The sequence below is a fragment of the Bos taurus genome, chromosome 1 (assembly GCF_002263795.3).
Source record: "Bos taurus isolate L1 Dominette 01449 registration number 42190680 breed Hereford chromosome 1, ARS-UCD2.0, whole genome shotgun sequence".
NCBI classification, from domain to species: Eukaryota; Metazoa; Chordata; class Mammalia; order Artiodactyla; family Bovidae; genus Bos; species Bos taurus.
The window spans coordinates 126,928,902-126,956,477 of record NC_037328.1 but is presented as its reverse complement, the minus strand read 5'-3'; the positions used below and the strand labels follow the sequence as shown (position 1 = coordinate 126,956,477).

The following is a 27,576-nucleotide window of genomic DNA, read 5'->3' as shown; positions in this document are numbered from 1 at the left end:
GAAACAAAGTCATATTAAAGACTTTCAGAAATAGCCTTAAAATAAAAGTGGTGAAACAACAAAATGCCTAACTCGATCCTAACACTTTTCTAAAAATCACTTGAATTTTAACTGGCCAAAAAATAGGATGGAACTTACTCATGAACTCTGCATATTTTGAATTATACATATCAGGGTATTTGCTGGCTCCGAAGCAGTCACAAAGGAGGAGATTTTAGTGCATCTTGAAGGCAGAGCAAAAGCACCATGAGTTGCAGGGGGTAAAAAAGGAGAAACTCTTGAAAAACTGGTCAGCCTTTTCAACCTGTAATAACTGTCCAGCTCCTCTGGGAGGAAAAAAAAAAGTCCTGGTTCTGCCCCCTGAGATAGGAGGCTATGCTTCAATGCCAAAATGAATGACAGGCCCATTTCTGATATCAACAAAGAGCAGCTTAGTGGTGCTTTCACTTTCCCACACAGTTAGAAGTTCTAATTTTTTCAGGTTAGTACCTTTATATCTAGGGTTAAGTACCTTTTACTACTTTCCCAAGAGAGAACCCAATTATGTTGTCCTAGTTTTTTAAATGATTAATTAAAAATACATACCTAATTGCCTTACTGTTTTTTCCTAGGCAGGAAGCTGAACAAAAGATGACCTCTTAAATTCCTTTCCAAATCTAACCTTTGCCATATCAGATTACCATACGACTAATTATTAATATTAATAAGGTGCTCCTGCATCGGGCCATGAGGACACCAAGAGAAACAAAAAGTAGGTAACAAATATAAAAAGGTAAAGGAGATGATAAACTTTTCAACTAGCTAGGTGCAAAATCATTTATTAAAGTACATGTCCCTGATTATACAAATTCAAAACAATAAACACTTCTGATCAACAGACATATGAGCCAAGCACTATTTTGGGCTCTGAGATACAGCAGGGAACACAACAGACAAAAGTCAAATGTAATAAACCCCTGTCTCCAGTGGGTTTGCTTATATCTCAGGTCCCTGAAAGTATAACTCCTGGATGACTAAGGTACCCTTCTTCCTTTGATTAGTTATCACCTAATGTGAAATATTCTCCCTTGAAAGTACAGCTTACTCCAGAGGGCAAGGATCTTCTGCTTGTTTCATTGGTATATCCTCAGTGGCTAAGACAGAGACTGTTAAGACACTCAAATAAACATATACTGAATAAAAAACTCCAACAGAGCTTTTTCTTAGCCAAATTTTTCTTTATAAATGGATTATGTATGTACCACATCTTACACACAGAGATATGTCAAAAAGATTCAGCACAATGTAAATTAAATTGAACTGCAAATACTTATTAGCTTAAAACTGAAAAATACAACCTCAATGGGCCTGTAGCTTTTCAGATTCTAAAATCTGTTTTCAGTAACAGATATGAGGTCACTGTAATATTTGAGTAAAGGGATCAGTTAAAATTCTATACATTAAGGTTTTATAGACCATCATTTTTCAGGGGCATTTTGAATTAAAAAAAAAACAAAACAAAACAAGAAACTTGAAAATTACATGGCACCCAATCAGTTTCGTGTATTAAAATCTAGTATGGATACCTCTGTTTATACACCCACATTTGAAAACAATCTTCCTATCCCTGCTTCTCACTGTTCTTGATTGCCTTACCAGAAACAACACAATACCTCTGACCTACGAGGTCAGCCCGAAGTGATAGCCCATGTTATCCAAGGCCAGGATATTCTGGGGCTAGAAAAGGTCATACCTACTCTGTTACAGTCTTAAAGCAAAACGAAATTAAACTTCCTAGTACTCAGGTACATGGATCCTACTTCTAGGATCCCTAGGACTAGACAGTGATTTACATGTTCAAATATTCTGTCCGGAATAGTTAGTACAATAAATTAACAGTAACCTGAGGTCAGGAAGATGCTGTGGTGACTGAGGTCAAGCAATCAAAACAATAACATGGAGCCAGGGCTTCCCTGGTGGTCCTGGGGTTAAGAATCCACCTTGCAATGCAAGGGACACCGGTTCCATTCCCTTGCCAGGAAGATCCCACACGCAACTAAGAGCAGCTAAGCCTGAGCAGCACAACGACTGAAGCCCGCGTGCACCTAGAGCCCAGGCTCCGTGACAAGAGAGGCCACCGCAATAAAAAGGCCACACGCAGCGAAGAGTAGATCCACTCCCTGCAAGCAGAGAAAGTCCTTGCAAAGCAACGAAGACCCAGCACAGCCAAAAAATAAATAAATAAATCTTAAAAAAAAAAAAAAAAAAAAAGATGGAGGCCAAGTCGGATTCCATTGGTCCTGCAGGCGCAACGTTGCTTCTCCCTCCCATTCACCTTTCCTTTGTATCCAGCAACGAGCTAAGCAGCAACTGACCTACCCCCTACTGTCTGCTCCTGAGCTCTGATCTTAAGCCCGCCTCTATTCTTCCACGTGTCTTCTCCTTATCTGCCCTCCTTGCCAGTGCCTTCTTTCAACTCCCAAACTTCCTTCACTCACACTATCCTTTAATCTCCTCCCAAGCCCTTCTAAGAAGGCAGCTTGAGCACTACCTTCTGTACACCTTCATGGGCCTGTGACACACTGTGGGGAAACTCAGGAGTCTTCCCATTTGCAGAATAAAATGCATCCAGTGTAGGTTCTCCCCAACAGTTTCTCCTTAATCTTAGATGGAAAATCAATTTAAGGCAATTCCCTGTCAGGCCAGTGATTAGGGCTTGTCTTGGTCAAGGAACTAAGATCCTGTGAGCCACATAGCATGGGAGAAAGGAACCAGGGAGGAAGAAAGGAAGGAGGGAGGGTGAGAGAAAAGAGGGAGGAAAGGAAAAAAGTGAGAGACGAGGGAAAGAGAGAAGAAAATACACTTACGCATCATTTATTTATAATACTGATTGGACAGATTGATTATCTAGCAAACATTAAAGGACTCAAGGCATTCTCTTCCCCAGGGTTATAAGCTGATTCACTTGGACTAAGCTCTGCTCTGTTTATTGGCAACCTGACCAAAGATTAATCATATTTTACAGGTACACGTATGATTCTACAGGCAGAAATGACACTATGATAGCACAATGGCAGTTTTTACTTGCCCCGTGCCTGCTTATTACAACTCTCTACCAGATCCATATCATGAGGGATATACTTATTCGCGTTTTCAAGTAAAATGTCTAATCTCTCTGATGAGGGCTATGCCTAAAGCAAAGGGTTCCTGCTATGACTTGCAAGGATAAGTGCTGGTTCCTTAAGAACATCACATAGTGACTTGACTTTTGCACCTCTTCTCTCTATTTCTACCCTTTAAATGTAAACATTTTCCAAGCCTCTGCCTTTGATGCTCCTTTATCCAAGGTTTCCATTCCCTCTTTAGAGGACATAACCCATTTCTATGGCTTTATTACCTTTACGTACGTGACTACAAACATGCACACGTCTAATCTTAGTCTCTGCTCTCAACTCTTATTTGTAGTTGCCTATTGGACATTTCTGTCTACATGTCCTGCAAAGTCAATGCAACTTCTGAACTCCACCTCTACCGTCCCAAAGCAGCTCACCTACCTACGTTCCCCATCCTTGTTACAGGCACATGGTAGAAAGTGGTTTTCCATTCTCGCCTCTTCCTTACCATCCAAAGGCCCACACTGTTTCCACACTTTTCTTTTTTATAAAACACACATCACTTCCCCGATTTAAAAACAAAATAAATAAAAACTATATCTTTTGATGACTTCCTGATGGCTAGAGCTACATTGTCAACATTGGTAGCCTTAGCCTCATGTGTGCATGTGAGCTAAGTCGCTTTAGCTGTGTCCAATGATACTGGAGTAGGTTACCATGCCCTCTTCCAGGGGATCTTCTCGACCCAGGGACAAACCCAGATCTCCTGCACTGCAGGCAGATTCTTCACCACTGAGCCACCAGGGAGGCCCCAGCCTTAGCTTTGGATGGCTATTTAAATTTAAACTGACTACAGCTAAATAAAATTAAAAATTCAATTTCCCAGTTGCACTAGACATATGTTAAGTCCTCAACATGTGGATAACAGCTTGCAGACACAGAACATTTCTATCATCACAGAAAGTTCTATTAAATATCTCTGGTCTAGCAATACAATAATAGCAAACGACTTAAGACTGCTGTCTAAATTTTCCTCAATCTAGCCGCAATCTATGACCTTTTCTAAACTTCTACCAAAATCCTTATGCATGCTTTAGTCACAACTGAATTTAATGAAGCCCAAAGAATCAAGGTGAAGGCTTTCCAGGATGAGGGAGGCATTTGCCAGTACCTTGGAGAAGGATCTATGGAAGGGGAAGACACCAAAGGAGTTAGATAGAACAGACGGGGTGGTGTGGGGTGGGGGGCGGCGCAGAAAGAGAGTGTGCTCAGCCATGTCTGACTCTTTGCGACCCCATGAACTATAGCCTGCCAGGATCCTCTGTCCATGGGATTCTCCAAGCAAGAATATTGGAGTGGGTTGCCATGTCCATCTCCAGGGGGTCCTTCCTGACCCAGGGATTGAACCTGAGTCTCTCGTGTCTCCTGCATTGGCAGGCTTCAATACTTCACTGCTGCACCCCCTGGAAAGCCCACAAGTCAGGAAGGACCGAAACTTCAGACCTAAGATTTTAGCCCAAGAGAAAGAATGTGCTGCAGGGGAGAAAACATGAGCATTGGAGTCAGAATATTTCATCGAAATTCAGGTGTTGGTTGAATTACAAGATAAACTCCTCTCAAGCTAGTCTGACCTGAAAAGAAACCCACTGCCTCAACTTGCTCACTGAATGCAAGAAAGAGTAACAGAACCAAACTAGGAGGGTCAAGGAAGCAGAAGGTCTTAGGAACTCTAAGGGTGCCAAGACTGTGTCTGACTGACTCCCTTCTTTTCCCTCTGATTTTCTCTCACGTCAGCAGGATTCTCTTTCACTATAGATCAGCATTCTCCAGCTGGTGGGAAACATGGCTACTGACGTATCACTAGTTCATATCTTACAGATCCATTCACCTTCTCTCAGCCTGAGCCTTAACATACCAGGAAGTCACTCAGTGGCTGAACTGGGGTCAGGTGCTTGTCTTAGCAAAATGTTGTCAAAGCAATGATGTGCTGGGATAATCAACTGTGGCCAGAAGGACATTATCTTGTAAAGTGTAGTAGTTGGGGAGATGAGGAAAAGATCGGCATCTCACAGATGACACTAAAATCTCTAGATGAGTATGCCCCATTTCACCACTTGAATTTTGGTCAGGTGCATACATTATCAGGGCTTCCCCAGAGGCTCAGGGGTAAAGAATCTGCCTGCAGTGCAGGAAATACAGGAGATATAGGTTCCATCCCTGGGTCAGGAAAATCCCCTGGAAAAGGGAATGGCTACCCACTCCAGTATTCCTGCCTGCGAAATCCCATGGACAGAGAAGCCTGGAAGCCTACAGTCCATGGGGTGGCAAAGAGTTGGACATGACTGAAGTGACTGAGCACACACACATGCACACATTATCTGTTCAACTTTTTTTTTGAAGAAAAAAGTCAACATCATTTTAAGTATTAGCTTAGGGCCAAGAATTTCTGGGTTTAAAAAATAAAAAAAGTCAGCATGACAGTAAAAAATTTTTACTCTAAATTAGAGTCTCTTTTAATTAAATTTCAATTAAAAAATAAACTAAATCTGAGACATTTAAATATAAGAGAATACAGAATAGAATGATAGAATATAGACTAGAATGACTTGCCACTAATCTAGTAAAAGGTAAAGTCAAGATTTAGCTCTAGATTTTCTGACTCCAATGACCGTATTCATAAATCTTCAAAGGTTGGGCAGTGCCTGGTGGAAGGTGAGGTTGGGGGCGGGGAGGGTATAAGGCCACACTGTTCACTTCACAATAGATTCTTTTCTAAGCAGCAGAAACTTTAGGTTTCAAACTTCCTTCCCCTTCCAGAAAGTTTAATTTTCTCTCTTCACCGAGTTCATCTTAACGTTTAAGATGAAGAGATCTGTCCTTTCTAACTGCTGCCGAACTAAAAACATCCTCCTTTTCATTTGACTTAATTGTTTTTAAGTGTAGTATCTATGGCTACTATCTCACCTTTTTACAAACTATTAATTATATTTCAATTCTTAAAAAATGCACCAAGTCCTTCCTACATAACAATTACTGAGCTAGGCACTAAGGATATAAAAATGAAAGACACAGTCCTTATCCTCAAAGAAACAAACCAATGTGACTTCCCTCCAGCTGCCCAAAAGAAACTAGAGTAGACAAGGAGCTCTACCTTGATAAATTAATGTATGCTTATGGTCCATAACCTTGCTAATTTGACTTTGCTGATCTCACAAATCTCACCTCGTTAATACCATTAAAACTATGCTCTCTTGGGTTTTTAAAGACTATTTCTTCTCTGTTTCACTTCAACCAGAGGCTGGTTTCTTTATTTTTTCTCATTACTTGTATTCTACATGGCTCAACCATGCCTTTGTTCTTACTATATCTTTGCTTTAGAAAGTGACTGGCCACATAATTTATTGCCCAAACTGGGTTAACCACTGAGCGTTAAAGGGGGAACACTATAAATAATTATACTGGGATATAACTTAAGCAGTTTGGAAAAACTGGATCATATGGATTCCTGCTTAAACACCTTCAATGGCTCCCTTCTCCAGATTTTGATGCAAAGCACACAAAAGTCTATTTAGAACTAATTACCTCTTGTAAGTTAAATGTACACCTTTTTTATGGCCATCTCTCAAATCTACTTCAAAACCTACCTTCACTCAGTCCTCAGAGTACACTGAGACGTTAGTACATCTAGTGTAAAGTTTCATTTGACTTCTTCCTCATCCAATAGAAACTTCATTGCTTGCCCCCAGTCAACAGGACCCAGAAACTATTAAGAAGCCCCATTATCCAGATGAGAAAAGAGAGGTTTACCACATCCTCTGGGGAAGGAAATGGCTACTCACTTCAGTATTCCTGCCTAGAGAATTCAATGGAGAGGAGCCTGGCGGGCCACAGTCCATGGGGTTGCAGAGAGTCAGACATGACTGAGAGACTGTCACTCACACCACATCAAAAACTTGTATAAATGCTACAAAGTGGTAGTACTATGATTCTAAGCCAGTTCTTAACTTCTCAAAGGCCACACATTTAATGACTATGGGTATTAATTACAGATATAAATTCAATGAGTAGATGTAATCAAAAGGCTTACTAAAATCTAGATATCGTTCTTTATGTCATATATTAAGGCCGCATAAACTATTCTAAATGAGAAAAAAAGTAAAATCATTTCAGTCCCCTGCCTATAAATCTTTCATGGTTTCCTCATCAAACAGATTACATTAGGTCCTTAATGATGGGATCCCAAATTGCTTTTCAAGGTCCATTTCCCAGAACTCCAGGGGCATAAATTAGTTACCATTCCCTGAACAGACCATGACCTTACTGTTAAACTCTCAATATTCTTCACCTGGTAAACCGGTACTCCTCCCCACAAACCATAAAATGCTGCCTCTTCCGTTAAGATATTCCCAATGCCCTGAAGGAGATCTGGTCCTATTTTAAGTTTCCACAACTCTGTGGACAGACATTTATTGTAACATCTGTCACATTCCTTTGTAACTTACATGTCTACCACTTCTGATAGCGTGTGAATTCTTCTACGACAGGTTTTTGGCTCTCCAGCCCTCGCGTTCCATCTCTGCACCCTTTCTGTCCAGAAAACTATACTGCACACAGTGTGTACTCAAATAATATCTAGTAAATAAATGAGTGGACAAGTGTCCTTTACTGATCAAACACCTTCAGTAGCTTCCCCTCTGTTAAAAGAATGCCACTGACAGCAGAAGAAATTTCACCTGCTTTGGCCTGAATTCCAGAGTCTTGATTAGATTTCAGGTGAATTTTTATGACTGATAACTTTCCAATACTAATTACCACCAACTGACTGTCTTCTGCACTGGTAAACTACAATTTTCTGTAATGGTTTCCCAAACATGCTAGAGATACTCCTGAAGTCCTGTCCTAAAAACTCATGTAGCAAAGAGGATTCTAGGGAGAGGGCAGAATAGAAAGCAGCAGGAATCTCTGCTCACCTAAGCGAGCTCAGGGGCACAATCTGTCTCGGGCAACTATTCTGAAACTCTGGACTAATGAAGGCTTGTAACTTCCAGGGGAAACCTTGCATGGTAAACTGCAGCTAATTCTGGTCCACTGAGACGGTGCTGCACGCGAAGCTGCCCCTCCCCCATCCCAGCCATGTGGCAGGCAGCTGTGCACGTGTTCCTGGAGCAGCCTGCACACAGCATGTGGGAACCAGGGTGGGCAAAAAGGACCTGGTTTCCAACTACCAGGCATCTGTGTCCTGACTGCGGACTGCTGCTTCTAGCTCACAGAGGTGCAGACAAAGAAGTGGGCGCATCCCTGGTGTGCCTCCCTCAATTGCTCCGATTCCTCCCCCTCTGGCTGAAGTGACTTCCAGGGGATTCAAAGGACTGGTGTCCTTCCATCCCTCCCTCCTTCCTTCGTTTTTTCTCTTTTTACCCTTCCCAGAGCTGGACATTAAAAAACAAGTGCTTCTATGGGGAAAATTAGAAAGTGACCACACACAACCCAGGTAAAGGCTCAGAAAAGATCTGAGAAGACCTTAAGTCTACACCTCAGGCTAATGAACAAAACCAGTAATGAACAACAGCAAACCCGGGGAAGAGTGAAATTCTGATTTCCAGAGTTACTACATTATCAGATCTAAACACCCAGTTTTCAATGAACAATCACAAGACATACAAAGAACAGGAAATTATGGCCACTTCAAGGGAAAAAAAAATCAGCAGAAACTGTCCCTGAAAAAGTCCTAATGGTAGACAGATTAGACAGACTTTAAAACAACTGTCTGAAAGATGCTCAAAGAACTAAAGGAAGATGTAGAGAAAGTCAGGAAAATGATACATGAATAAAATGGAAGTATCAATAGGGAGAGAAAAACCTAAAAAGCCATTGAAAAAAACGCTGGTGCTGAAAAATAAAACAATTAAATGAGGAAAGAATCAGCAAACATGAAGACAAGACAATGGAAATTATCAAGCTTGTGGAACTGAAAGAAAAAAAAAAAAAAAAAAAACATGAAGAAAGATGAACGAGCCTAATGAACCTGTGGGAAACCATGAAGCAGACCAGCACGTTCATTGTCAAATTTCCAGAAGGAGAAGACAGAAAAGGAAAAGTGAGTATTTGAAGAAAGAATGGCTGAAATTTCCCCAAATTTAATAAAAGACATGAATACGAACATCCAAGAAGCTCAACAAACCCCAAATAAAATGAACTCAAAGAGATGCATTATAATTAAACTTCATCTTTCAACAAAGAGAGGATCTTGAAAGCATCAAGTGAAAAGTGGATTGTCACAGACAAATTATACATCTCAAAAGGGGTTAATATCCAGAATACATAAAGAAATCTAAAACTCAACAATAACAAGAGAAACATTCGGATTAAAAAATGGGCAAAGGTCTTTAAAAGATGTTTCTACAAATAGCCACATGAAAATATGGTGCACATAGCTAATCATCAGTCAGTTAGTTCAGTAACTCAGTCGTGTCTGACTCTTTGTGACCACATGAATCGCAGCACACCAGGCCTCCCTGTCCATCACCAACTCCCGGAGTTCACTCAGACTCACGTCCATCGAGTCAGTGATGCCATCTAGCCATCTCATCCTCTGTCGTCCCCTTCTCCTCTTGCCCTCAATCCCTCCCAGCATCATAGTCTTTTCCAATGAGTCAACTCTTCACATGAGGTGGCCAAAGTACTGGAGTTTCAGCTTTAGCATCATTCCTTCCAAAGAAATCCCAGGGCTGATCTCCTTCAGAATGGACTGGTTGGATCTCCTTGCAGTCCAAGGGACTCTCAAGAGTCTTCTCCAACACCACAGTTCAAAAGCATCAATTCTTCGGCGCTCAGCCTTCTTCACAGTCCAACTCTCACATCCATACATGACCACAGGAAACACCATAGCCTTGACTAGATGAACCTTTGTTGGCAAAGTAATGTCTCTGCTTTTCAATATGCAATCTAGGTTGGGCATAATTTTTCTTCCAAGGAGTAAGCGTCTTTTAATTTCATGGCTGCAGTCACCATCTGCAGTGATTTTGGAGCCCAAAAAAATAAAGTCCACTGTTTCCCTATCTATTTCCCATGAAGTGATGGGACCAGATGACATGATCTTCGTTTTCTGAATGCTGAGTTTTAAGCCAACTTTTTCACTCTCCTCTTTGACCTTCATCAAGAGGCTTTTTAGTTCCTCTTCACTTTCTGCCATAAGGGTGGTATAATCTGCATATCTGAGGTTATTGATATTTCTCCCGGCAATCTTGATTCCAGCTCGAGCTTCTTCCAGTCCAGCATTTCTCATGATGTACTCTGCATAGAAGTTAAATAAGCAGGGTGACAGTATACAGCCTTGACGAACTCCTTTTCCTATTTGGAACCAGTCTGTTGTTCCATGTCCAGTTCTAACTGTTGCTTCCTGACCTGCATACAAATTTCTCAAGAGGCAGGTCAGGTGGTCTGGTATTCCCATCTCTTTCAGAATTTTCCACAGTTTATTGTGATCCACACAGTCAAAGGCTTTGGCATAGTCAATAAAGCAGAAACAGATGTTTTTCTGGAACTCTCTTGCTTTTTCGATGATCCAGCGGATGTTGGCAATTTGATCTCTGGTTCCTCTGCCTTTTCTAAAACAGCTTGAACATCTGGACGTTCACGGTTCACATATTGCTGAAGCCTGGCTTGGAGAATTTTGAGCATTACTTTACTAGCATGTGAGATGAGTGCAATTGTGCGGTAGTTTGAGCATTCTTTGGCATTGCCTTTCTTTGGGATTGGGATGAAAACTGACCTTTTCTAGTCCTGTGGCCACTGCTGAGTTTTCCAAATTTGCTGGCATGGTATGGTATGGACCTAACAGAAGCAGAAGATATTAATAAGAGGTGGCAAGAATACACAGAAGAACTGTACAAAAAAGATGTTCACGACCCAGATAATCACGATGGTGTGATCACTCACCTAGAGCCAGACATCTTGGAATGTGAAGTCAAGTGGGCCTTAGAAAGCATCACTACGAACAAAGCTAGTGGAGGTGATAGAATTCCAGTTGAGTTATTTCAAATCCTGAAAGATGATGCTGTGAAAGTGCTGCACTCAATATGCCAGCAAATTTGGAAAACTCAGCAGTGGCCACAGGACTGCAAAAGGTCAGTTTTCATTCCAATCCCAAAGAAAGGCAATTGGAAATACAAATCAAAATTACAATGAGGTAAGATCTCACACTCATTAGGATGGGTCACTATCAAAACACCTCGGAAAACAAGTGTTGGTGAAGACATAAAGCAACAGGAACGCTTGTGTACTATTGGTGGGAAAGTAAAATGGTGCAGCTGATATGGAAATCAGAATGTTGACTGTCCAAAATATGAAAAATAGAATTATCATGATTCTGCTGGGTCAATTCAATTGATAGACATTTAATTAATAGTAGGCTCTTAAAGAGATATATGTACTCTTATGCTCATGGCAGCATTACCGCCATAGTTAAAAAATGAAAGCATCCCATTTGCCTATTGACAGATGAATGATAAGCAAAATGTAATATATACATACAATGGAATAGTATTCAGCCTTAAAAAGGAAGAAAATTCTGCCATATGCTATACCATGGATCAACCATGAGGATACCAAGTGCAATAAGCCAGTCGCAAAAAGACAGATACTGTATGATTCAACTTATATAGGTACTTAAAAGTAATCAATACCATAGAAACAGGAAACAAATGCTGGCTACCAGGGACTTGAGAGTCCTTTGGACAGCAAGGAGATCCAACCAGTCCATCCTAGACGAAATCAGTCCTGAATATTCACTGGAAGGACTGATGCTGAAGCTGAAGCCCCAATATTTTGGTCACCTGATGTGAAGAACTGACTCATTGGAAAAGACCCTGATGCTGGGAAAGACTGAAGGCAGGACGAGAAGGGGACAACAGAGGATGACATGGTTGGATGGCATCACCAACTCAATGCACATGAGTCTGAGTAAGCTCCGGGAGTTGGTGATGGACAGGGAATCCTGGCATGCTGCAGTCCATGGGGTCATGAAGAGTCGGACACAACTGAGCAAGTGAACTGAACTGAACTGAACCAGGGCCTAGGGAGAAGAAATTGGGAGGTATTATTTAAAAGGTATAGAGATTCAATTTTACATGATGAAAAAGAGTTATGGGGATGCATGGAATGATGGTTGCACATTATGAATATATTTGGTACCACTGAACTGCATACTTAAAAATGGTTAAGACAGTGGATATTATGTGACATGTATTTTACTACAATTTTTATAATTGGAAAAAAAAACACATGTACAAGTGGGAACAAAGGATATATGGGAATTTTCTGTGAACCTAAAACTTTGCTAAATATATATATATATAAAATACATTTGAATCAGTTCTAATGAGGTGGATGAAACTGGAGCCTATTATACAGAGTGAAGTAAGCCAGAAAGAAAAACACCAATACAGTATACTAATGCATATATATGGAATTTAGAAAGATGGTAACAATAACCCTGTATGCGAGACAGCAAAAGAGACACAGATGTATAGAACAGTCTTATGGACTCTGTGGGAGAGGGGGGGGGCGATGATTTGGGAGAATGGCATTGAAACATGTATAACATCATATGTGAAACGAATCGCCAGTCTGGGTTTGATTCATGAGACAGGATACTCGGGGCTGGTGCACTGGAATGACCCAGAGGGATGATACAGGGAGGGAAGTGGGAGGTGGGGTTCAGGATGGGGAACACGTATACACCCGTGGCGGATTCATGTCAATGTATGGCAAAACCAATACAATATTGTAAAGTAAAAAAAAAAAAAGTATACAAGAGTCTTGTCCAAAATGTCTTTCCCTCTTCTTTAACCTCTTCAAAGTCTATCCACTCCTGAGCAGCCAGCATTACTTCCACCTCTACTCTAAGAGCTTTTCTCACCTCTAACTTGACTTCTCTCCTCTAAATTGCTACATGCATGCTGTGCATGCTAAGTCGCTTCAGTCACGTTCAACTCTTTGTGACCCTGTGGACTGCAGCCTGCCAGGATCTTCTATCCAAAAGATTCTCCAGGCAAGAATACCGGAGTGGATTGCCATGCCCTCCTCCAGGGGATCTTCTTGACCCAGGGATCGAACAGGCATCTCTTACATGTTCTGTGTTGTCAGGCGGGTCTTTTACCACTAGAGCCACCTGGGAAGCCCAAATCCCTACATAAAATACATTAAACTATCAAGACGAATATAGATAAGATGAATTAAACATGTGTTATAAGAATAACATCCATATAATCTAAGTTAAACTCAATTAAAGTACATGACAAATTCTTAAAGAGCTGTTTACAGCTGTAAAAATGAAGTTTCTTCATTCAACCTACACATGTTTACTGTTTAAAATGTGCCAGCCATAAGAAGAGGAGCTAAAAATATACTGGTGAAGGGAAAAACAATCCCCAGCCTCAGGAAGTCACAGTCCAACGGAGGAAACAAGCAAACACATAGGAAAATATCAACTGTACTCACTTTTATGAAAGAAGCTAGTGGGCATTAGAGATCTAGGAAGGGGCATGACAGGCATGCTCTTTCAGATAAAACAGGTGGTCAGGAAGACTTCTCTGAGGCGAGAGCTATTTAGCTGCCACCTGGAAGATGGGGAGGTGTCAACCACAGTAAAAGCAGGCAGAAGAGAATTTTACGTAGAAGAATACAATTGTGAAAAGGTTCATATAATACCCATAACTATAAGTAAAGCCAGTAAACTGGGCTTCCCAGGTAGCTCAGTGGTAAAGAATCCACCTGCCAGTGCAGGAGACAAGAGTTCGATCCCTGGTCCGGGAAGATCCCATGTGCGGCAGAGCAACTAAGCCTGAGCACCACAACTACTGAGTCTGGGCTCTAGAACCCAGGAACTGTGACTACTGAGCCCACACGCTGCAACTTCTGAAGCCGTGTGCCCTGGAGCCCGTGTCCCGCCAACAAGAGAAGCCACCGCCACAAGAAATCCACAGACATCAACTAGAGAGTAGCCCACACTCACTACAACTAAAGAAAAGGAAGGAAGGCAGGAAGGAAGACCCAGCACAGCTGAAAATAAACAAATAATTTTCTTAAAAAATCAGCTTTTTAAAAAAAGTAAGCCAATAAACTGAAACTGAGGAAGACAAGTAAAATACACATAAGGGAGTGTTTGGGGGGAAGTTTACTAACTTTGGTTATTTACACAAAACAGTAGAAGGAACCTACTTCTTATTTTCTTACTTGGGGCTAAAGCAAAGAATATGGAGAAAAAAATAGAGCCATGTGGAATCCAAAAATCAAAACAGAGAAACACAATGAAATGAACACACACTCATAGATGTAGAGAACAAATAGGTGGTTGCCACAAAGGAGAGGGGATGAAATAGGTGGAAGAGATTAGGAGTTACAAAACCTCTGGTTGTAACATAAATAAACCACAGGGATGTAACAGACAGCACAAGGTATGTGGTCACTAATATTGCAGTAACTTTGTATGGGGACAGGTGGTGACTAGACTTATCATGGTGATAATTTCTTAGTATACGTAAATGTCAGATCACTATGTAGCATGCTGCTGCTGCTGCTAAGTCGCTTCAGTCGTGTCTGACTCTGTGCAATCCCACACATGAAAGCCAACCAGGCTCCCCTGTCTCTGGGATTCTCCAGGCAAGAGTACTGGAGTGGGGTGCCACCTGAAACTAAAATACTACTGTATTAACAACTATACTTCACTTAAAAAGCTCTTACTTTAGTCACTTACTATCCATAGGACTTAGGCATCTCATTGGACATTTTCAAGTCCCTGTTTCCTCATCTATAAAATAATACAACCATCATTAAATGTTCTTTACTCTCATGTATACTAAAAAAAAAAAATCAGGATCATGAATGCCATTCTGACCAGACGACTGAAACGCAACAAGAAGGTTATCAGAGCTCGATAAATATTCTCTAAAGACAATCGTGAATGCATAATATTCCACTGAGTGCATGCGTCATACTTTGTTTCCTTATAAATGGATATTTACACAGTCTCTTCATTTTTGCCATAATTAACTCATGAAAGAATTACCTCTACACTCAAGTCTCTTATACTCTTTTCTAGTGACAAAATGTCCGAAGGGTTTGCACTCGGTCAAGGAAACCCATTCAAGAGGTTTGATAGTTATTATTACCATGGAGTCGCAAAGAGTCGGACACAACTGAGCAACTGAACATCATTACCAGTTTGCTCCCCAGAGTGCCTGTGGTAATTCACACTCCTAGATAAAAAAATAAGAATAAACAGAATAAATAAGAATAAAACAGAATAAATAAATAAGAATAAAAAGTGGATATGAAATGAAGATACCAACTTTTCTTACCTTTGCCAACACAGGTCATAATTCTAGAAAGTCTTTGTTAATTTGATAGAGGAAGATTTTGTTTTTAAGCTTTTTACATGATGCTTTTTACATGGTTTTTCTAGTAGTCGTGTACGGATGTGAGAGTTGGACCATAAAGAAGGCTGAGTGCTGAAGAATTGATGCTTTTGAACTGTTGTGCTCGAGAAGGCTCAAGAGCCCCTTGGACAGAAAGGAGATCAAACCAGTTAATCCTAAAGGAAATCAACCCTAAATATTCTTGGAAGGACTGATGCTGAAGCTGAAGCTCCAATACTTTGGCTGCCTGATGCGAAGAGCTGACTCACAGGAAAGGACCCTGATGCTGGGGAAAACTGAGGACGGGAGAAGAAAGGGACGACAGAGGATGAGATGGTTGGATGGCATCACCAACTCAATGAACATGAGTTTGAGCAAACTCAGGGAGACAGTGAAGGACAGGGAAGCCTGATGTGCTGCAGTCCGTGGAGTTACAAAGAGTTGGACATGACTGGGTGACTGAACAACAATGGTGTTTACTCTCCTCTTGTCTGTGGCTATTTCTCAGATCTGCCCTGTTTCCGAAGACCTTGACAGTTTTGAGAAGTACTGGTCAGGCATTTTGTATAAAGCCACACAGTCTGGATTTTGCTGGTTTTTTTTTTCCTCTCATTGTTAGATTCGGGTTATGGGTTATTGGGAAGATCTCGTTACATCATATCAAGGGCATACGCTATCAAAATAATCTATGACTATTAATGCTAATTTTGAGGATCGCCTGGGCGAACTGCTGTTGTAGGTTTCCCCACTGTCAAGTTACTGCCCCACCTCCACCACATATTCACAGGAGTTACTGTCTGGAAGCACTGCAAGAAATGGAGCAGTTGGAGGGTTTATGCTCTACCTCCTCGAGCAGGAAGTAAACTCCATCATCTTTTGGAATTCTGTATAGGAGACTTGTCTCTTTTCCCCTACTTATTTATTCAGTCACTTACTTATATGAATACCTATTTGTTTATTGTTAATTTTTAACTTCAGGTTAAAATCCAACATTGCGTTATTTATTTTGATGCTCCAATTGCTCCAGTTTTGGCCACTGGCATCTTTTTCAGGTTGGCTCCTGTGTTGGTTTGGCATGCTCCAATTTTTTTCTTTTTTTTAAAATATTTCCTTACTTTCTGGTCCCATGAGACACTCCAGGTTCATTTTGTATATTTCCTGCCCAAACACAGACTAGCTATTTTTCCATGGAGCCCCTGAATGTTTTTACTGGAGAACAGTATTAGAAACCAAGATCTAGGTGGTGAGAGACATTACTAGCTTTTTAAAACTCTAGCAATATTTGATGGAAATTGCAATACATAATTTTTATTTGCTTTGGAAGAACTGTCAACTTTAAAATACTTATTTTTTCAAGACTTGTCTTATACTAAGTTGTTTCTTAGTACACAATAAAACAATTGCTTTTCCTTTATATCACAGAAATGATAATACTTTAAATATCACTGGTATTTTCTCCACCTGCTAATGCAAAATTTCCAGACACTTCAAAGTCTCCAACAGCTCACAGAATTTCTGTGAGCCTTGACAGGAAATACCTTCAGCCTTGGCTGTACATTATAATCAACTGGGAAACCTAAAAATCTCATGTCCAAAACACATTTCAACCCAACTCCATCAAAACCTCTGAGGGTTGGAAGTATTATTCTAAAGGTCTCAGGTGACTGCAGTTTGTATTTAGCTAGAGAAACACCAATGCAGTCTTTCGCATGGCCTCACTGAGAGTTCACTGCCACTGAGAGTATTGCTGAGTAATGCCGCCTGCACCAGGCACAGATCACCTCCCTACTCCTCTGCAGAAATACGGTTTGTCCATAAAATGCCAGAGCTTCAGGTTTGGCCTTTTTCGAAACAAGGAAGAATATTCTGCTCCCTTGCTAGATTACCTCATAAGAAATATACATAAGCAGCACTGCTTGTGACTTAACAAGATGATTTGTTAAATTTTATTTTTAAGGATAATTTTTGTTGTTTTCATAAAAACTTATACCCACCCTATTCTCATAGGATTCACACATGACTTCAGAGGTCTGGCCATAAGATAAAACTCAGTAATTCCCATCATGCAATATTCAGAATCATTTCCCCTTTCCAAAGACCAAGATTTTTCTTAAAGGTTCAACCTCTTTTTTCCTCTGAGGCACACTGAACATAATCATGGCAACATCAGAAGCCAAACCCAGCTCAACTCCAGACTGACTCACTAAATCCCACAAATGCCATAACAGAAGTAGAAGCATGCCCATTTCCATGTATAAATACTACTTATTTCAAGCTCTACTGTTCTATACAAAGTGTCAGGCATTAAATTAAAATTGTAAAATATACACAAAAGGGGAAAAAAAAACCCTACTGAAAGAAATAAAGCAGCCAAGAAACACAGGCTCATACATGACCTGGATGTTGAAAATATCAGAAAGGGACTTTAAAATAACTATATCCACTTTCTCTTTACTAGACTGGAAGAAATTTTTTCCCTAAGTTTAATCACTTGAAAAGATAATTGAGAATCTAAACTAGAACACTAATAATGTATTATACAGCTTATAACATTTAAAATTAAATGCATGTTATTAATAGCACAAAAGAGGAGAAAGAAAATGGAAGTATGCAAAATATGACATAAATTCTTTGAAAGCAGACTGTAATAACTTAAAGATGTACACTATAAACCCAAGGGCAAACCACATTAACAAACTGAAGAACAAAAGTCATATGATCATCTCAACAGATGTAGAAGAAACTTCTGACAAAACTCAACAGCCATTCATGATTTAAAAAAACTCTCATCAAAGTGGGTCTGGAGGGACATATCTCAACATAAAAAAGGCCATTTATGACAAAATCACAGTTGAAATTATACTCATAGGTGAAAAGCTGAAAGTTTTTCCTGTAAGATTAAGAACAAGACAAGGATACCCACTCTCATAATTTTTATTTAACAGAGTATTGGAAGTCCTAGTCAGGGTAATCAGACAAAAATAAATAAATAAATAAAAGGAAGCTAATTAGAAAGGAAGAAGTAAAACTGTCACTGTTTGCAGATGTCATGACACTATATATAGAAAATTCTAGAATCCAATTAAACCTGAACTCATCAATGAATCTGGTAAAGTGGCAGGATACAAAATTAATCTACAGAAAGATTTCTGTAGATTGCATTTGTATACACTAACAGCACACTATCAGAAGGAGAAATTAAGGGGAAAAAAATCACACTTACCACTGCATCGAAGAGAATAAAATACCTTGGAATAAACTTAACTTAGAAGGTAAAAGACCTATATTTGGGAAACTGTACGACAGTGTAAGATAACAGACAGATATGCTTATTCATGGACTGGAAGAATTAATACTGTCTAAATAAACATACTACCCAAGGCAACCTATATATTCAATGCAATCCCACCCCATTAAAACAGTCATGGCATTTTACACAAAACTATAACAGTCCTAAAAGATTCTCAATAACTGAAGCAATTTTGAAAAAGAAGAACAGAGCTGGTCATCATGCTCCCTGACTTTAGACAATACTACAAAGCTACAGTAAGCAAAAGAGTATGTAACTGACACAAAAACAGATACACAGATCAACAGAACAGAGAGCCCAGAAATAAACTCGTACTTATGGTCAATTTATTTGCAACAAAGGAGGCAAGAGTATACAAGGGGGAAAGTCAATCTCTTCAGTAAGTTGTGTGGGGAAAACTGGACAGCTACATAGAAAAGAAGGAAATTAGAACATTTCCTTACACTGTATACAAATATAAGACCTGAAACCATGAAACTCCTAGAAGAAAACATAGAACACTATGTCATAAATTGTAGTAGTATATTTTGGATATGTCTCCTAAGTAAAGGAAACAAAAGCAAAATAAACAAATGAGACCTAATCAAACTTAAAAACTTTTGGAGAGCAAAGGAAACCAACAACAAATAAAAAGACAATCTACTGAATGGAAGAAAATATTTGCTAATTATATGACCAATAGGAGTTAATATCCAAAATATATAAGCATCTCATACAATGCAGTATCTAAAAAGCAAAAAGCCCAATCAAAAAATGGGTAGAAGACCTACACAGATATTTTCCCCAAGAGACATACAAATGGCCAACAGGCATATGAAAAGATTCTCAACAATGCTAATCATCAGAGAAATGCACTCAGAAGTCACAAGAAAGTATCACCTCATACCTATCAGAATGGCTATTATCAGAGAGACCACAGATAACAAACGTTGATGGGGATATGGGAAAAAAAAAAAAAAAGGAACTCTCATGCACTGTTGGTGGGAATGTAAACTGTCACAGCCACAATGGAAAATAGTATGAAGGTTCCTCAAAACACTAAAAATAGAACTACAATATGATCCAGCAATTCTGCTCCTAGGTACATATTCATAGAAAATAAAAACAGCATTTGAAAAAATACACGCAGCCCAATATTCATAGCATTATTTACCATAGGAAAGGAAACAGAAGCAACCTAAGTGTCCATCAACAGATGAATGGATAAAGAAGAAGTGACACGCACACACATACACACATACATTGAAACACCACTCAATTATAGAAAAGGATATAATTTTGCTATTTGCAGCAACATGGGTGGATCACTTTCTACCAAATATTTACAGTAAAATTAACACTATACAAGCTCTTCTAGAAAACAGAATAGTAGAAAACAATTTCCAATTCATTTGCTAAGGCCAGCACAACCCTGGTATCAAAACTGTTAACAAAGAAATACTAAGAAGATTCCCAATCAATATCCTTCATGAACATGGTCTCCAAAAACCTTAACAAGCCTTAGAAAGGAATGAAATTCAGACACATGCTCTGACATTGATGAACTCTGACAACAATGTGCCAAGTACAAAAAGATAGATACAAAAGGACAAACAATCTAAGTTTCTAATTATATAAGGTATCTAAAATCATCAAATTCAGAGACAGAAATTAGAACAATAGTTACCAGTAGCTAGAGGAAGGTTTTAAACAGGGAATTATTATTTCATATGTATGGGCTCAATAAAGGACAGAAATGGTATGGACCTAACAGAAGCAGAAGATATTAAGAAGAGGTGGCAAGAATACATAGAAGAACTGTACAAAAAAGATCTTCACGACCTAGATAATCACGATGGTGTTTATCACACTCACCTAGAGCCAGACATGCTGGAATATGAAGTTAAGTGGGCCTTAGGAAGGGTCACTATAAACAAAGCTAGTGGAGATGATGGAATTCCAGTTGAGCTATTTCAAATCCTAAAAGATGATGCTGGGAAAGTGCTGCATTCAATATGTCAGCAAATTTGGAAAACTCAGCAGTGGCCACACGCTAGTAAAGTGATGTTCAAAATTCTCCAAGCCAGGCTTCAGCAATACGTGAACCATGAACTTCCAGACATTCACGCTGGTTTTAGGAAAGGCAGAGAAAACAGAGATCTAATTGGCAACATCTGCTGGATCATGGAAAGAGCAAGAGAGTTCCAGAAAAACATCTATTTCTGCTTTATTGGCTATGCTAAAGCCTTTGACTGTGTGGATCACAACAAACTGTGGAAAATTCTGAAGGAGATGGGAATACCAGACCACCTAGGCTGCCTCTTGAGAAACCTCTATGCAGGCCAGGAAGCAACAATTAGAACTGGACATGGAACAACAGACTGGTTCCAAATAGGAAAAGGAGTACGTAAAGGTTGTATATTGTCACCCTGCTTATTTAACTTATATGCAGAGAACATCATAAGAAAAGCTGGGCTGGAGGAAGCACAAGCTGGAATCAAGATTGCTGGGAGAAATACCAATAACCTCAGATATGCAGATGACACCATCCGTATGGCAGAAAGTGAAGAAGAACCTCTTGATAAAAGTGAAAGAGGAAAGTAGAAAAGTTGGCTCAAAGCTCAACATTCAGAAAACTAAGATCACAGCATCTGGTCCCATCACTTCATGGCAAATAGATGGGGAAACAGTGGAAACAGTGGCTGACTTTATTTTTTTGGGCTCCAAAAGATGCTTACTCCTTGGAAGGAAAGTTATGACCAACCTAGACAGTATATTAAAAAAGCAGAGACATTACTTTGTCAACAAAGGTCCATCTAGTCAAGGCTATGGTTTTTCCAGTAGTCATGTATGGATGTGAGAGTTGGACTGTAAAGAAAGCTGAGCACTGAAGAATTGATGCTTTTGAACTGTGGTGTTGGAGAAGACTCTTGAGAGTCCCTTGGACTGCAAGGAGATCCAACCAGTCCATCCTAAAGGAGATCAGTCCTTGGTGTTCATTGGAAGGACTGATGCTGAAGCTGAAACTCCAATCCTTTGGCCGCCTGATGTGAAGAGCTGACTCATTTGAAAAGACCCTGATGCTGGCAAAGACAGGGCAGGAGGAAAGGGGACAACAGAGGATGAGATGGCTGGATGGCATCACCGACTCAATGGACATGAGTTTGGGTAAACTCCAGGAGTTGGTGATGGACAGGGAGGCCTGGCGTGCTGAGGTTCATGGGGTGGCAAAGAGTCAAACACGATTAAGCGACTGAACTGAACTGAACTGAATACTATATATAGGAGAAAGGGGTAATGGAGTTAAAGTGGGCTAAGATCTTGTAGTGTCTCTGAGGATGTCAGACTTTGAAAAGTCCAAGATGTACCCTTTAAGTTCTAGTTAGCAGTGCTTTTCAAATTGTGGTCCACGCACTAGTGCTGATCTGCAAACTGTTGTACACTATGAAAATGGTGAACCTGAACAAAATGTCATCACACAGATCACTAGGCACACTGTGTAGTTCAGCTGACTTTTTTTGGTAGCAAGACTTTATAATAACAGAAACCATGTTAACTTACACTGTGGGAAAGCCCCTTATCTTCTGGTGGACGGGCAGTTCCTAAGAACTGAATCCAACCAATCAGATGCCATGATAATAAAGATGGTGGACAACACTGAATCCACTTAAATATAAGTAAATGAAATAAAAGGGAGATTTTAAGTTATAGAACTGAAAGTAAATATTAGAAATCCCAATACTGTGTTCATTGGAAGGACTGATGTTGAAACTGAAACTCAAAATACTTTGGCCACTTGATGGGAAGAGATGACTCATTTGAAAAGACCCTGATGCTGGGAAAGATTGAGGGCAGGAGGAGAAGGGGATAGCAGAGGATGAGATGGTTGGATGGAATCACAGACTCAATGGACATGGTTTTGGGTAGACTCCAGCAGTTAGTGATGGATAGGGAGGCCTGGCATGGTGAGATTGATGGATGGGGTTGCAAAGAGTTGGATGTGACTGAGCAACTGAACTGAACTGATGTAGAGTTTCATTTTGAGATGATGAAACAGTTCTGGTGATGGATAGTGGTGATGGCTGCACTATGACTGTACTTAAAGCCATCAAATTAGATGAAAATGGCGAAAACAATAAGCTTTATGTTATGAATATTATACCACCATAAAAAATCCTTAAAATGATAGCAAACTTAATCTAGCAATAGATAAAAAAGGATAATACATTATGAAGCAACCAGTATCTATCCAAAGAATGCTGCTTGATATAGATAAGCCAAAGAATCAACAAGAGGCTATCAGAAGTAACAAATTTTAATAAGCTAATGAATTTATTAACAAGATAGAAGGCCCCATATATACTATACAAAAAAAATAGTAAACTTTATTTCAAATAACTTATTTCATAATAAATTTAACTTTAAAAAACAAAAACAACAGAAAACTAAATAATAGTGTTGCCAGCAGACCTCCTTATCTTGTTCCTGTTTTAAACAAAATGTCTGTTTCGGGACTTTCCTGGTGGTCCAGTGGCTAAGACTCCAGGCTCCCAATTCAGGGGCCCCAAGTTCAATCCCTGGTCAGGGAACTAGATCCCACATGCTGCAACTAAGACCTGGTACAGTCAAATGAAGAAATAAATAAATATTTAAAAAAAAAAAAAAAATGTCTGTTTCTAATGGGAATATACTAAATATAGTGACTAATAACTTAAATATAAATATACTTAATATAAATTAATATATAATATATATGTATTATATATAATGTACATAATATATAAAATAAATATATATTAATTATATATATTAAAACAGGTTAAAATATTTACTATTATTAAAATATTATTAAAATATATTATTAAACATATTAAGTATTATCAAATATATTAATACATTAATATACAATAATGTAATATATAGTATATTGTATAATATTGATATAGTAATGTTAATATATTATTATTAATTGATGTGTTAATTATATAAACATGTATCAATGTATTATAATATATAATTATATCAATATACATGTTAATATTTATATTTATATAAAATATAGATAAAACATAAACATATTACTAATAACACCATCAATTATATTAATGTTAATATATATTAAATGTATTATATTAAAATATATTTAATATTATCAAAATATTAAAATTTAAAATGTATTAAAACATAATAAATATGCTTATTTATATGATAAATATATTAAATATACTAATAACTTAATCATGCGAAATGTCAGGCTGGATGAAGCACAAGCTGGAATCAACATTGCCAGGAGAAATATCAATAACCTCAGGTATGCAGGTGACACCACCCTTATGGGAGAAAGTGAAGAGGAACTAAAAAGCCTCTTGATGAAAGTGAAAGAGGAGAGTGAAAAAACTGGCTTAAAACTCAACATTCACAAAACAAAGATCATGGCATCTGGTCCCATCACTTCATGGCAAATAGATGGGGAAATGATGGAAACAGTGACAGACTTTATTTTGGGGGGCTCCAAAATCACTGCAGATGGTGACTGCAGCCATGAAATTAAAAAAAGCTCCTTGGAGGAAAAGCTATGACCAACCTAGACAGCATATTAAAAAGCAGAGACATTACTTTGCCAACAAAAGTCCGTCTAGTCAAAGCTATGGTTTTTCCAGTAGTCATGTATGGATGTGAGAGTTGAACTATAAAGAAAGTTGAGCATCAAAGAACTGATGCTTTTGAACTGTGGTGTTGGAGAAGACTCTTGAGAGTCCCTTGGACTCCAGAGATCCAACCAGTCAATCCTAAAGGAAATCAGTCCTGAAGATTCATTGGAAGGACTGATGCTGAAGCTGAAACTCCAATACTCTGGCCACCTGATGCAAAGAGCTGACTCACTGGAAAAGACCCTGATGCTGGGAAAGATTGAAGGCAGGAAGAGAAGGGGACAACAGAGGATGAGATGGTTGGATGGCATCACCGACTCGATGGACATGAGTTGGAGCAAGCCCTGGGAGTTGGTGATGGATAGGGAAGCCTGGCGTGCTGCAGTCCATGGGGTCACAGAGTCAGACACAACTGAGTGACTGAACTGAACTGAATAACTTAATAAAGTGTGTGTGTGTGTGTGTGTGTGTGTGTGTGTGTGTTGAGTCATGCCCAACTCTTTGCAACCCCATGGACTGTAACCCTCCAGGATTCTCTGTCCATGGGATTTCCCAGGCAAGAATACAGGAGTGGGTTGTCATTTCCTTCTCCAAGCGATCTTCCCAACCCAGGGATCCCACCCGCGTCTCTGGTGTCTCCTGGGTTGGCAGGTGGATTCTTTACCGTGGCACCACCTGGGAAGCAACATGATGATGGATGTTTTAAAATACATTTTAAATCTCTTTAATCTGTAGTCCATCAGATTTTTTTTTAAGTGACCAAATGTTTAAAAATGTAGGCTGAGAAGTATTTCAGATAAAAATACGGTTCCTCTTTAACCAACCTATGTAATTATTGATAATTTCTTAATGTTAAATCAACCATCCTGAACTTTCTTGAGACAAATTATACTTGGTTCATAGTATACAGTTCTCTTAATATAACGCCAATTTTATGTACTGATACTTAGGATTTTTGTTTCTACAGTTTTGTTGATAACTACTAGATTGATAACTTTCTGCACTGTTAAGTTTTATTTATGAGTCAAGTCAGTTTTGTTCCATGTACTGGAAGTCTTTGTTTTTATACTTTGCATGTTTTATTGCCTGGATAAACTATTCACAGAAACAGGAAAAAGTCTGCCCATAAAACCGTCAGGAATAGGGTCTTTTTAAGTGATTTTTTTGTACAACATTTTCTATTTCTACTACTATAGTAGACTTTTCAAGTTTTCTACTTTTTAAGAAATGAATCCTGGGGGGGAAAAAAAAAGAAATTAATCCTGGTAATTGATATTTCCTCCAAATTAACTTTTTGTCAGCAATTTTTAAATTCTTCAATATAACTGATGCACAGTAATCTGGTAGTTTTTTAAGTTTCTATATTAAAAATCCTCTAATATTTCTAATAGTCCTCTGAAGTTCCTAATGTCTCAACATTCTGCTAAATGACTTCCTAGAGTTTATTTTGGTCAGTCTACCTGGATCTTTCAGTTCTACCGCTCATTCTGTCTTCTGAGTTTGTTCAATTTTGTTTTCATTTTTATTATATGCTTCTTTGGCTAACTTTGATAGGTGAGTATCTTTTTTCTTTCATTTCACTTAAAAATATTAAATGCACATATACAACTTGTCCTGTATCCTATATATGTGTATTTATATAAAAGTATAACTTTTATTAATTTATTTAATTGGTATTGTTATTTTTAAGAACTGCAGTTTAGGTTTCTGTGGACAACTTTCATTAATTTCAAATTTTACTGCACTACAGCCAGATACAATGGTCTATCAAATTTCTGTTTTGTAGACTCTTATTTATATTTTGCTGTTTTTCAGCATGGTTATCTTCCATAAATGTTCCACAGATGCTTGAGAAGGAGTATTCTTTGTAATAGAGAAGAATTTCTTTTATACAGCGTCAGAGTTAGAGAAATGTGAGAAAGGCGTTCACTTGGGGATGGCAGAGATGAGAAACTGGCTATATACGGGAGAGAAACACAGAAACAGTGCAAACAGTATCAGATTTCATTTTGGGGGCTCCAAAATCACTGCAGATGGTGACTGCAGCCATGAAATTAAAAGACGCTTACTTCTTGGAAGAAAACTTATGACCAACCTAGATAGCATATTCAAAAGCAGAGACATTACTTTGCCAACAAAGGTTTGTCTAGTCAAAGCTATGGTTTTTCCTGTGGTCATGTATGGATGTGAGAGTTGGACTGTGAAGAAGGCTGAGCGCCAAAGAATTGATGCTTTTGAACTGTGTTGTTGGAGAAGACTCTTGAGAGTCCCTTGGACCGCAAGGAGATCCAACCAGTCCATTCTGGAGATCAGCCCTGGGATTTCTTTGGAAGGAATGATGCTAAAGCTGAAACTCCAGTCCTTTGGCCACCTCATGCGAAGAGTTGACTCATTGGAAAAGACTCTGATGCTGGGAGGGATTGGGGTCAGGAGGAAAAGGGGACGACTGAGGATGAGATGGCTGGATGGCATCACCGACTCGATGGATTTGAGTCTGAGTGAACGCCGGGAGTTGGTGATGGACAGGGAGACCTGGCGTGCTGCGATTCATGGAGTCGCAAAGAGTTGGACACGACTGAGCAACTGAACTGATTGAACTGACTAGATAATGAAGAACTTAATCCTACTCAAAGAGAGGTTTGGCTTTTCCCTCAGCTCCTGGTAGTCTCCAAACCCTTGGAAACTCTAATCTGATAAAAGTGTCTTTGCTTAACTGGAAGCACTGGGTGGACCAGACAGTAACAATACAATTTACTTTGGAGGCTTTGAGTCACATCAACAATGAGATTTAGGCTGGGGCATTTGGGCCATGTGGTATCAGTTTGACCTCTTGAGGGACTGGAGACTTAAATCAGAGTGGTTCGTTGGGGTTACATGATTAAAGTCCAATAAAAACTCTGGACACCAAAGCTCATGTGAGTTTCTCTGGTTGGCAATAAGCCAAATGAGCTGTCAGAAATTAATACTGGGAAGTAAAACTGTCCATGATTCCATGGGGAGGACAACTGGACTTTTTCAGACTGCCCTAATGCCTTTTAACTTGGTTGATTTTAATCCGGATCCTTCAGTTATAATGAATCATAATCGTATATATAACAGCTTTCGATGAATTCTATGAGTCTTTCCAG

The 27,576-nt window shown here is 39.1% G+C and overlaps 1 protein-coding gene across 7 annotated transcripts in view; it reads right to left on the bottom strand.

Annotated features, from left to right (window-relative positions):
• Positions 1 to 27,576, bottom strand: part of TFDP2 (transcription factor Dp-2) — a 205,031-nt gene that overhangs the window by 76,047 nt on the left and 101,408 nt on the right. The window lies entirely within an intron of this gene.